This window comes from Pseudophryne corroboree, chromosome 12, assembly GCF_028390025.1.
Source record: "Pseudophryne corroboree isolate aPseCor3 chromosome 12, aPseCor3.hap2, whole genome shotgun sequence".
NCBI classification, from domain to species: Eukaryota; Metazoa; Chordata; class Amphibia; order Anura; family Myobatrachidae; genus Pseudophryne; species Pseudophryne corroboree.
In genome coordinates this window covers 78,665,512-78,679,055 of record NC_086455.1, presented here as the reverse complement: position 1 = coordinate 78,679,055, position 13,544 = coordinate 78,665,512, and the positions used below count along the sequence as shown (strand labels likewise).

The following is a 13,544-nucleotide window of genomic DNA, read 5'->3' as shown; positions in this document are numbered from 1 at the left end:
CCAACGAGCAATCGTCTGCTTAGACGCAGGAGCACCCATCTTGTTGGGTGCATACAATATAAACAACGAGTCAGATTTTCTGACTCCAGCTGTCCTTGCAATATATATTTTTAATGCTCTGACAACGTCCAGTAACTTGGAGTCCTCCAAGTCACTTGTAGCCGCAGGCACTACAATAGGCTGGTTCAGATGAAATGCTGACACCACCTTAGGGAGAAAATGCGGACGAGTCCGCAGTTCTGCCCTGTCCGAATGGAAAATCAGATATGGGCTTTTGTAAGATAAAGCTGCCAGTTCTGACACTCTCCTGGCCGAAGCCAGGGCTAGAAGCATGGTCACTTTCCATGTGAGATATTTCAAATCCACCTTCTTTAGTGGTTCAAACCAATGAGATTTTAGAAAGTCCAAAACCACATTGAGATCCCACGGTGCCACTGGAGGCACCACAGGAGGCTGTATATGTAGCACTCCCTTAACAAAGGTCTGGACTTCAGGGACTGAAGCCAATTCTTTTTGAAAGAAAATCGACAGGGCCGAAATTTGAACCTTAATAGATCCCAATTTGAGACCCATAGACAATCCTGATTGCAGGAAATGTAGGAATCGACCCAGTTGAAATTCCTCCGTCGGAGCACTCCGATCTTCGCACCACGCAACATATTTTCGCCAAATTCGGTGATAATGTTGCACGGTTACTTCCTTCCTTGCTTTAATCAAAGTAGGAATGACTTCTTCCGGCATGCCTTTTTCCTTTAGGATCCGGCGTTCAACCGCCATGCCGTCAAACGCAGCCGCGGTAAGTCTTGAAACAGACAGGGACCCTGCTGAAGCAAGTCCCTCCTTAGAGGTAGAGGCCACGGATCTTCCGTGATCATCTCTTGAAGTTCCGGGTACCAAGTCCTTCTTGGCCAATCCGGAACCACTAGTATCGTCCTTACGCCTCTTTGCCGTATAATTCTCAATACTTTTGGTATGAGAGGCAGAGGAGGAAACACATACACCGACTGGTACACCCAAGGCGTTACCAGCGCGTCCACAGCTATTGCCTGCGGATCTCTTGACCTGGCGCAATACCTGTCCAGTTTTTTGTTGAGGCGAGACGCCATCATGTCCACCATTGGTCTTTCCCAACGGGTTACCAGCAAGTGGAAGACTTCTGGATGAAGTCCCCACTCTCCCGGGTGAAGATCGTGTCTGCTGAGGAAGTCTGCTTCCCAGTTGTCCACTCCCGGGATGAACACTGCTGACAGTGCTATCACATGATTCTCTGCCCAGCGAAGAATCCTTGCAGCTTCTGCCATTGCACTCCTGCTTCTTGTGCCGCCCTGTCTGTTCACATGGGCGACTGCCGTGATGTTGTCCGACTGGATCAACACCGGTTTTTCCTGAAGCAGAGGTTCTGCCTGGCTTAGAGCATTGTATATTGCTCTTAGTTCCAGAATGTTTATGTGAAGAGACGTTTCCAGGCTCGTCCATACTCCCTGGAAGTTTCTTCCTTGTGTGACTGCTCCCCAGCCTCTCAGGCTGGCGTCCGTGGTCACCAGGATCCAATCCTGTATGCCGAATCTGCGGCCCTCCAATAGATGAGCACTCTGCAACCACCACAGAAGAGACACCCTTGTCCTTGGAGACAGGGTTATCCGCAGGTGCATCTGAAGATGCGACCCTGACCATTTGTCCAACAGATCCCTTTGGAAAATTCTTGCGTGGAATCTGCCGAATGGAATTGCTTCGTAAGAAGCCACCATTTTTCCCAGGACTCTTGTGCATTGATGTACAGACACCTTTCATGGTTTTAGGAGGTTCCTGACAAGCTCGGATAACTCCTTGGCTTTTTCCTCCGGGAGAAAAACCTTTTTCTGAACCGTGTCCAGAATCATCCCTAGGAACAGCAGACGAGTTGTCGGCATTAACTGGGATTTTGGAATATTCAGAATCCACCCGTGCTGTTTTAGCACTTCTTGCGACAGTGCTAATCCCATCTCTAGCTGTTCTCTGGACCTTGCCCTTATTAGGAGATCGTCCAAGTATGGGATAATTAATATGCCTTTTCTTCGAAGAAGAATCATCATCTCGGCCATTACCTTTGTAAAGACCCGAGGTGCCGTGGACAATCCGAACGGCAGCGTCTGAAACTGATAGTGACAGTTTTGTACAACGAACCTGAGGTACCCCTGGTGTGAGGGGTAAATTGGAACGTGGAGATACGCATCCTTGATGTCCAAGGATACCATAAAGTCCCCCTCTTCCAGGTTCGCTATCACTGCTCTGAGTGACTCCATCTTGAACTTGAACTTCTTTATGTACAGGTTCAAGGACTTCAGATTTAGAATAGGCCTTACCGAGCCATCCGGCTTCGGTACCACAAAAAGAGTGGAATAATACCCCTTCCCTTGTTGTAGAAGAGGTACCTTGACTATCACCTGCTGAGAGTACAGCTTGTGAATGGCTTCCAAAACCGTCTCCCTTTCGGAGGGGGACGTTGGTAAAGCAGACTTCAGGAAACGGCGAGGTGGATCTGTCTCTAATTCCAACCTGTACCCCTGAGATATTATCTGCAGGATCCAGGGATCTACCTGCGAGTGAGCCCACTGCGCGCTGTAATTTTTGAGACGACCACCCACCGTCCCCGAGTCCGCTTGAGAAGCCCCAGCGTCATGCTGAGGCTTTTGTAGAAGCCGGGGAAGGCTTCTGTTCCTGGGAAGGAGCTGCCTGTTGCTGTCTCTTCCCTCGACCTCTGCCTCGTGGCAGATATGAATAGCCCTTTGCTCTCTTATTTTTAAAGGAACGAAAGGGCTGCGGTTGAAAAGTCGGTGCCTTTTTCTGTTGGGGAGTGACTTGAGGTAGAAAGGTGGATTTCCCGGCTGTAGCCGTGGCCACCAAATCTGATAGACCGACTCCAAATAACTCCTCCCCGTTATACGGCAAAACTTCCATATGTCGTTTTGAATCCGCATCGCCTGTCCACTGTCGCGTCCATAAAGCTCTTCTGGCCGAAATGGACATAGCACTTACCCGTGATGCCAGTGTGCAGATATCCCTCTGTGCATCACGCATATAAAGAAATGCATCCTTTATTTGTTCTAACGACAGTAAAATATTGTCCCTGTCCAAGGTATCAATATTTTCAATCAGGGACTCTGACCAAACTACCCCAGCACTGCACATCCAGGCAGTCGCTATAGCTGGTCGTAGTATAACACCTGCATGTGTGTATATACTTTTTTGGATATTTTCCATCCTCCTATCTGATGGATCTTTAAGTGCGGCCGTCTCAGGAGAGGGTAACGCCACTTGTTTAGATAAGCGTGTTAGCGCCTTGTCCACCCTAGGAGGTGTTTCCCAGCGCTCCCTAACCTCTGGCGGGAAAGGGTATAATGCCAATAATTTCTTTGAAATTATCAGCTTTTTATCAGGGGCAACCCACGCTTCATTACACACGTCATTTAATTCTTCTGATTCAGGAAAAACTATAGGTAGTTTTTTCACACCCCACATAATACCCTGTTTAGTGGTACCTGTAGTATCAGCTAAATGTAACGCCTCCTTCATTGCCAAAATCATATAACGTGTGGCCCTACTGGAAAATACGGTTGATTCGTCACCGTCACCACTGGAGTCAGTGCCTGTGTCTGGGTCTGTGTCGACCGACTGAGGCAAAGGGCGTTTCACAGCCCCTGACGGTGTTTGAGTCGCCTGGACAGGCACTAATTGATTGTCCGGCCGTCTCATGTCGTCAAACGACTGCTTTAGCGTGTTGACACTATCCCGTAGTTCCATAAATAAAGGCATCCATTCTGGTGTCGACTCCCTAGGGGGTGACATCCTCATATTTGGCAATTGCTCCGCCTCCACACCAATATCGTCCTCATACATGTCGACACACACGTACCGACACACAGCAGACACACAGGGAATGCTCCTAACGAAGACAGGACCCACTAGCCCTTTGGGGAGACAGAGGGAGAGTTTGCCAGCACACACCAAAAGCGCTATATATAACAGGGATAGCCTTATAATAAGTGCTCCCTTATAGCTGCTTTATATATATCAAAATATCGCCATAAATTTGCCCCCCCTCTCTGTTTTACCCTGTTTCTGTAGTGCAGTGCAGGGGAGAGACCTGGGAGCCGTCCTGACCAGCGGAGCTGTGAGAGGAAATGGCGCCGTGTGCTGAGGAGATAGGCCCCGCCCCTTTTCCGGCGGGCTCGTCTCCCGCTATTTAGTGAATCCAGGCAGGGGTTAAATATCTCCATATAGCCTCTGGGGGCTATATGTGAGGTATTTTTAGCCTTTATATAGGTTACATTTGCCTCCCAGGGCGCCCCCCCCCAGCGCCCTGCACCCTCAGTGACTGCGTGTGAAGTGTGCTGAGAGGAAAATGGCGCACAGCTGCAGTGCTGTGCGCTACCTTTAGAAGACTGCAGGAGTCTTCAGCCGCCGATTCTGGACCTCTTCTGACTTCAGCATCTGCAAGGGGGCCGGCGGCGCGGCTCCGGTGACCATCCAGGCTGTACCTGTGATCGTCCCTCTGGAGCTGATGTCCAGTAGCCAAGAAGCCAATCCATCCTGCACGCAGGTGAGTTCACTTCTTCTCCCCTCAGTCCCTCGTTGCAGTGATCCTGTTGCCAGCAGGACTCACTGTAAAATAAAAAACCTAAGCTAAACTTTTTCTAAGCAGCTCTTTAGGAGAGCCACCTAGATTGCACCCTTCTCGGCCGGGCACAAAAATCTAACTGGAGTCTGGAGGAGGGTCATAGGGGGAGGAGCCAGTGCACACCACCTGATCTGGAAAAGCTTTACTTTTTGTGCCCTGTCTCCTGCGGAGCCGCTATTCCCCATGGTCCTTTCAGGAACCCCAGCATCCACTAGGACGATAGAGAAAAATGTTTATATACAACAGTTAGAAAATATTACTATAACCAAAAGGTAACACTCACATTAGTTCACAGGTCTTCAACAGATGAAGCTAGGCCTCACTGCACGGGCGACTCCCCCGGCCTCACTGCACAGGCGCCTCCCCCTGGCCTCACTGCACAGGCGCCTCCCCCTGGCCTCACTGCACAGGCGCCTCCCCCTGGCCTCACTGCACAGGCGCCTCCCCCTGGCCTCACTGCACAGGCGCCTCCCCCTGGCCTCACTGCACAGGCGCCTCACTGCACAGGCGCCTCCCCCTGGCCTTACTGCACAGGCGCCTCCCCCTGGCCTCACTGCACAGGCGCCTCCCCCTGGCCTCACTGCACAGGCGCCTCCACCGGCCTCACCGCACAGGCGCCTCCCCTGACCTTACTGCACAGAGCGCCATCACATAGAGTGTGCTCAAATGCATGAACTGAAGATACCAATTATTGCTGTTTGCACCACAGGAAGTTTAAAATTATTGCTCTGGTTTTAACAGGTCAATTAAACAGAAGAAATTCTGTTGCTATAATATTCTCACTTTATAGGGGAAGCATACTACAGGATGGTCCATAAGTGTGCAAACACCCTTATAAATGGAAATTAGTAAGGAAATATTAATCCAGTGTACACGATAGACGATCTCAAAGCGTTCCGTTTGTGGCAGTGCCATTGTCATTAATGTCACTACAGTACCTGCAAAATAAAACTTTGTTAAAACTAGAGAATGAATAAAGATACAATAAAATGAAGAACACAGCTGTTTATGAAATTCTGCATCTGTTAGATATATTACATGACTACCTTCCCAGTGAAAAAAATTGACTTGCATCCAAGATGGCCACCATACTGGTGACTTGCCTTAAAAAGCCCCCCACCCCTCCCCCAATCCATATTTATATTTCCTTACTCATTTCCTTTTTATAAGGACTTTTCCACACTTACGGACTACCCTGTATTTTGTACAGTACAATGTTGTTTTCCTGTCCAATAAGCAGCAGTCATGGCGCTAGAGAGGCTGAAAACTTTAATCTCACCAAAAGGATTTATTTACTAAATGTCTGGTTATAAAACCCATCGCTTCGGATTGTGATTATGCCCAATATTTAAAAGAGGAAATGCTTTTACTAGCAAAACGCCTAGTAAAAGCATTATCCTTTTACATTTCGGGCATAAAGCCGATCAGAAGCACTGGGTTTTAGAACCTGACATTTAGTAAATAAATCCCCAAGACCGGTCGAATGTTTCCGACAAACAACATTCAAGAGATGGAACCAGGGGCGCAAGTTCATCCCAGTCGCCGTAGACAAGTTGGCGTTTGGTGCCCCTTTTTAATTATAGATACAGATGTAGCCATGCAGCATGCTGCAACACAGCTTGCTGCATGACAGGGCTGCAGCTCCAGTGAATTGGCAGGGCTCCAGCTACACTGTGACAGCGGCATTCCCTACAAAATGACCTTTTCTATTAGGTACAAAATGCTCTGTTCCTGGACGTTCTTTCCAATAGCGGGGCTCCAGAGGTGGGGCTGCAGCACAGTCCAAAATACAGACAGGGGAGCCCCACCAACTGCCACTCCAAACTGCCAAACATTGCCTACCGGACTTACTAGCAGTTGGTGTCACTTCCTTATTTGGATTTTGGACTGTGCTGCAGCCTCACCTCTGTAACTGCCACTGGCAAGGAAATCCAGGAACAGAGCATTTTGTATCTAATGGAATGGGTCATACTGGAGGGTATGCAATGGCTGGTGGGTCAAGGTCAAACTCACGAGATTCCGCCATCTGTAAAATACAGAGAGTCAGCATTCACTGGTGGGTATACAGTCTCTTGCTGCAGCACAGGCTAAGCGGTACCAGGCAGGAACCATCCTGTCCCCTATTGCAGGGCTCCTGCTGCAGCAGCGGGTACATCGTAGCACTCCATTGGAAGAGCAGCAGTCCTACTTGGATCCTACTGTGAACAACACAGGTGCTGTTTTATATGCAGGTGTCGGTTTAAGGTTTGGATCCCGGAGGCAGGCGTCTCCATTGCCTCTGGGAGTTACGCTGGATGGAACACAGACCACAAACAAACTTTATGGTATAAATCTACTAAGATGGGAGTTTTTTCAGAACTGGTGATGTTGCCCATAGCAACCAATCAGATTCTACTTAACATTTATCTAGCTGCTTCTAGAAGAGAATAGATAAAATCTGATTGATTGATTGATTGATTGATTGATTGATTGATTGCTATGGGCAACATCACCAGTTTAAAAAAAAAAACTCCCACCTTAGTAAATTTACCCCTCCGTGCACAAGAAATTCTCCCACTGGAGTAATACATATACAAATGCTCCAAAACAGTTTTCATGTTTATCATCTATTGCAGCTTGAAAGATATTTAAATCAGGAACAGGGTTGAGAAACGGACTTCTGAATGTTTCCATAAGCACGACAAGGCTCACAGGAATACAACTTTGTTATGACTGCAACACTAGCTGCAAGTGCCCAACAAAAATAAAAAGCAATTGTCAGGCCGTGGGAATTAAGTAACTGCGGCAATAATACACCTTCACACCTTACAGTGAATAGCGGATGACCACAACCTAGGATTTTGGTGAGTTTCAGTCTTGTGCTTCTATAGGAGCTAAGAATTCTCAGGTGAGTTCCAACATCCGCATAACTTACAAAAGACACTGCATTATACCATATATAAAACTCAATGTCTTTAAAATCACTATCCAGGGTTACTGGGTCAGAAGTCAAACTTTGCAATGCAAATTAATGATGGTATTCTCATTCTGTTTGCCTTTGAAGAGCTGTGTGTGTACTAGAGATGAGCGCCTGAAATTTTTCGGGTTTTGTGTTTTGGTTTTGGGTTCGGTTCCGCGGCCGTGTTTTGGGTTCGAACGCGTTTTGGCAAAACCTCACCGAATTATTTTTGTCGGATTCGGGTGTGTTTTGGATTCGGGTGTTTTTTTCCAAAAACACTAAAAAACAGCTTAAATCATAGAATTTGGGGGTCATTTTGATCCCAAAGTATTATTAACCTCAAAAACCATAATTTACACTCATTTTCAGTCTATTCTGAATACCTCACACCTCACAATATTATTTTTAGTCCTAAAATTTGCACCGAGGTCGCTGTGTGAGTAAGATAAGCGACCCTAGTGGCCGACACAAACACCGGGCCCATCTAGGAGTGGCACTGCAGTGTCACGCAGGATGTCCCTTCCAAAAAACCCTCCCCAAACAGCACATGACGCAAAGAAAAAAAGAGGCGCAATGAGGTAGCTGTGTGAGTAAGATTAGCGACCCTAGTGGCCGACACAAACACCGGGCCCATCTAGGAGTGGCACTGCAGTGTCACGCAGGATGGCCCTTCCAAAAAACCCTCCCCAAACAGCACATGACGCAAAGAAAAAAAGAGGCGCAATGAGGTAGCTGACTGTGTGAGTAAGATTAGCGACCCTAGTGGCCGACACAAACACCGGGCACATCTAGGAGTGGCACTGCAGTGTCACGCAGGATGTCCCTTCCAAAAAACCCTCCCCAAACAGCACATGACGCAAAGAAAAAAAGAGGCGCAATGAGGTAGCTGTGTGAGTAAGATTAGCGACCCTAGTGGCCGACACAAACACCGGGCCCATCTAGGAGTGGCACTGCAGTGTCACGCAAGATGTCCCTTCCAAAAAACCCTCCCCAATCAGCACATGATGCAAAGAAAAAGAAAAGAAAAAAGAGGTGCAAGATGGAATTATCCTTGGGCCCTCCCACCCACCCTTATGTTGTATAAACAAAACAGGACATGCACACTTTAACCAACCCATCATTTCAGTGACAGGGTCTGCCACACGACTGTGACTGATATGACGGGTTGGTTTGGACCCCCCCCAAAAAAGAAGCAATTAATCTCTCCTTGCACAAACTGGCTCTACAGAGGCAAGATGTCCACCTCATCTTCACCCTCCGATATATCACCGTGTACATCCCCCTCCTCACAGATTATCAATTCGTCCCCACTGGAATCCACCATCTCAGCTCCCTGTGTACTTTGTGGAGGCAATTGCTGCTGGTCAATGTCTCCGCGGAGGAATTGATTATAATTCATTTTAATGAACATCATCTTCTCCACATTTTCTGGATGTAACCTCGTACGCCGATTGCTGACAAGGTGAGCGGCGGCACTAAACACTCTTTCGGAGTACACACTTGTGGGAGGGCAACTTAGGTAGAATAAAGCCAGTTTGTGCAAGGGCCTCCAAATTGCCTCTTTTTCCTGCCAGTATAAGTACGGACTGTGTGACGTGCCTACTTGGATGCGGTCACTCATATAATCCTCCACCATTCTATCAATGTTGAGAGAATCATATGCAGTGACAGTAGACGACATGTCCGTAATCGTTGTCAGGTCCTTCAGTCCGGACCAGATGTCAGCATCAGCAGTCGCTCCAGACTGCCCTGCATCACCGCCAGCGGGTGGGCTCGGAATTCTGAGCCTTTTCCTCGCACCCCCAGTTGCGGGAGAATGTGAAGGAGGAGATGTTGACAGGTCGCGTTCCGCTTGACTTGACAATTTTGTCACCAGCAGGTCTTTCAACCCCAGCAGACCTGTGTCTGCCGGAAAGAGAGATCCAAGGTAGGCTTTAAATCTAGGATCGAGCACGGTGGCCAAAACGGTGGCCAAAATGTAGTGCTCTGATTTCAACAGATTGACCACCCGTGAATCCTTGTTAAGCGAATTAAGGGCTGCATCCACAAGTCCCACATGCCTAGCGGAATCGCTCCGTGTTAGCTCCTTCTTCAATGCCTCCAGCTTCTTCTGCAAAAGCCTGATGAGGGGAATGACCTGACTCAGGCTGGCAGTGTCTGAACTGACTTCACGTGTGGCAAGTTCAAAGGGCATCAGAACCTTGCACAACGTTGAAATCATTCTCCACTGCACTTGAGACAGGTGCATTCCATCTCCTATATCGTGCTCAATTGTATAGGCTTGAATGGCCTTTTGCTGCTCCTCCAACCTCTGAAGCATATAGAGGGTTGAATTCCACCTCGTTACCACTTCTTGCTTCAGATGATGGCAGGGCAGGTTCAGTAGTTTTTGGTGGTGCTCCAGTCTTCTGTACGTGGTGCCTGTACGCCGAAAGTGTCCCGCAATTCTTCTGGCCACCGACAGCATCTCTTGCACACCCCTGTCGTTTTTTAAAAAATTCTGCACCACCAAATTCAAGGTATGTGCAAAACATGGGACGTGCTGGAATTTGCCCATATTTAATGCACACACAATATTGCTGGCGTTGTCCGATGCCACAAATCCACAGGAGAGTCCAATTGGGGTAAGCCATTCCGCAATGATCTTCCTCAGTTGCCGTAAGAGGTTTTCAGCTGTGTGCGTATTCTGGAAAGCGGTGATACAAAGCGTAGCCTGCCTAGGAAAGAGTTGGCGTTTGCGAGATGCTGCTACTGGTGCCGCCGCTGCTGTTCTTGCGGCGGGAGTCCATACATCTACCCAGTGGGCTGTCACAGTCATATAGTCCTGACCCTGCCCTGCTCCACTTGTCCACATGTCCGTGGTTAAGTGGACATTGGGTACAACTGCATTTTTTAGGACACTGGTGAGTCTTTTTCTGACGTCCGTGTACATTCTCGGTATCGCCTGCCTAGAGAAGTGGAACCTAGATGGTATTTGGTAACGGGGGCACACTGCCTCAATAAATTGTCTAGTTCCCTGTGAACTAACGGCGGATACCGGACGCACGTCTAACACCAACATAGTTGTCAAGGACTCGGTTATCCGCTTTGCAGTAGGATGACTGCTGTGATATTTCATCTTCCTCGCAAAGGACTGTTGAACAGTCAATTGCTTACTGGAAGTAGTACAAGTGGGCTTACGACTTCCCCTCTGGGATGACCATCGACTCCCAGCGGCAACAACAGCAGCGCCAGCAGCAGTAGGCGTTACACGCAAGGATGCATCGGAGGAATCCCAGGCAGGAGAGGACTCGTCAGACTTGCCAGTGACATGGCCTGCAGGACTATTGGCATTCCTGGGGAAGGAGGAAATTGACACTGAGGGAGTTGGTGGGGTGGTTTGCGTGAGCTTGGTTACAAGAGGAAGGGATTTACTGGTCAGTGGACTGCTTCCGCTGTCACCCAAAGTTTTTGAACTTGTCACTGACTTATTATGAATGCGCTGCAGGTGACGTATAAGGGAGGATGTTCCGAGGTGGTTAACGTCCTTACCCCTACTTATTACAGCTTGACAAAGGGAACACACGGCTTGACACCTGTTGTCCGCATTTCTGGTGAAATACCTCCACACCGAAGAGCTGATTTTTTTGGTATTTTCACCTGGCATGTCAACGGCCATATTCCTCCCACGGACAACAGGTGTCTCCCCGGGTGCCTGACTTAAACAAACCACCTCACCATCAGAATCCTTCTGGTCAATTTCCTCCCCAGCGCCAGCAACACCCATATCCTCCTCATCCTGGTGTACTTCAACACTGACATCTTCAATCTGACTATCAGGAACTGGACTGCGGGTGCTCCTTCCAGCACTTGCAGGGGGCATGCAAATAGTGGAAGGCGCATGCTCTTCACGTCCAGTGTTGGGAAGGTCAGGCATCGCAAACGACACAATTGGACTCTCCTTGTGGATTTGGGATTTCAAAGAACGCACAGTTCTTTGCGGTGCTTTTGCCAGCTTGAGTCTTTTCAGTTTTCTAGCGAGAGGCTGAGTGCTTCCATCCTCATGTGAAGCTGAACCACTAGCCATGAACATAGGCCAGGGCCTCAGCCGTTCCTTGCCACTCCGTGTGGTAAATGGCATATTGGCAAGTTTACGCTTCTCCTCCGACAATTTTATTTTAGGTTTTGGAGTCCTTTTTTTTCTGATATTTGGTGTTTTGGATTTGACATGCTCTGTACTATGACATTGGGCATCGGCCTTGGCAGACGACGTTGCTGGCATTTCATCGTCTCGGCCATGACTAGTGGCAGCAGCTTCAGCACGAGGTGGAAGTGGATCTTGATCTTTCCCTAATTTTGGAACCTCAACTTTTTTGTTCTCCATATTTTATAGGCAGAACTAAAAGGCACCTCAGGTAAACAATGGAGATGGATGGATTGGATACTAGTATACAATTATGGACGGACTGCCACGGTTAGGTGGTATAAAAAAACCACGGTTAGGTGGTATATATTGTAATACAATTATGGATGGACGGACTGCCTGCCGAGTGCCGACACAGAGGTAGCCACAGCCGTGAACTACCGCACTGTACACTGGTTGATAAAGAGATAGTAGTATACTCGTAACAACTAGTATGACACTATGACGGTATAAAGAATGAAAAAAAAACCACGGTTAGGTGGTATATATTATAATAATACAATTATGGATGGACGGACTGCCTGCCGAGTTCCGACACAGAGGTAGCCACAGCCGTGAACTACCGCACTGTACACTGGTTGATAAAGAGATAGTAGTATACTCGTAACAACTAGTATGACTGACTATGACGGTATAAAGAATGAAAAAAAAACCACGGTTAGGTGGTATATATTGTAATACAATTATGGATGGACGGACTGCCTGCCGAGTTCCGACACAGAGGTAGCCACAGCCGTGAACTACCGCACTGTACACTGGTTGATAAAGAGATAGTAGTATACTCGTAACAACTAGTATGACCGACTATGACGGTATAAAGAATGAAAAAAAAACCACGGTTAGGTGGTATATATTGTAATACAATTATGGATGGACGGACTGCCTGCCGAGTTCCGACACAGAGGTAGCCACAGCCGTGAACTACCGCACTGTACACTGGTTGATAAAGAGATAGTAGTATACTCGTAACAACTAGTATGACCGACTGACGGTATAAAGAATGAAAAAAAAACCACGGTTAGGTGGTATATATTATAATACAATTATGGATGGACGGACTGCCTGCCGACTGCCGACACAGAGGTAGCCACAGCCGTGAACTACCGCACTGTACACTGGTTGATAAAGAGATAGTAGTATACTCGTAACAACTAGTATGACACTATGACGGTATAAAGAATGAAAAAAAAACCACGGTTAGGTGGTATATATTATAATACAATTATGGATGGACGGACTGCCTGCCGACTGCCGACACAGAGGTAGCCACAGCCGTGAACTACCGCACTGTACACTGGTTGATAAAGAGATAGTAGTATACTCGTAACAACTAGTATGACACTATGACGGTATAAAGAATGAAAAAAAAACCACGGTTAGGTGGTATATATTATAATAATACAATTATGGATGGACGGACTGCCTGCCGACTGCCGACACAGAGGTAGCCACAGCCGTGAACTACCGCACTGTACACTGGTTGATAAAGAGATAGTAGTATACTCGTAACAACTAGTATGACTATGACGACGGTATAAAGAAAGAAAAAAAAATACCACGGTTAGGTGGTATATAATTATACAATTATGGATGGACGGACTGCCTGCCGAGTGCCGACTGCCGACACAGAGGTAGCCACAGCCGTGAACTACCGCACTGTACTGTGTCTGCTGCTAATATAGACTGGTTGATAAAGAGATAGTATACAACAATATACTACTATACTGGTGGTCAGGCACTGGTCACCACTAGTCACACTGGCAGTG

At 47.7% G+C, this 13,544-nt stretch overlaps 1 protein-coding gene across 8 annotated transcripts in view; it reads right to left on the bottom strand.

Moving 5' to 3' along the window:
• Positions 1–13,544, bottom strand: part of DPF3 (double PHD fingers 3) — a 496,528-nt gene that overhangs the window by 414,212 nt on the left and 68,772 nt on the right. The window lies entirely within an intron of this gene.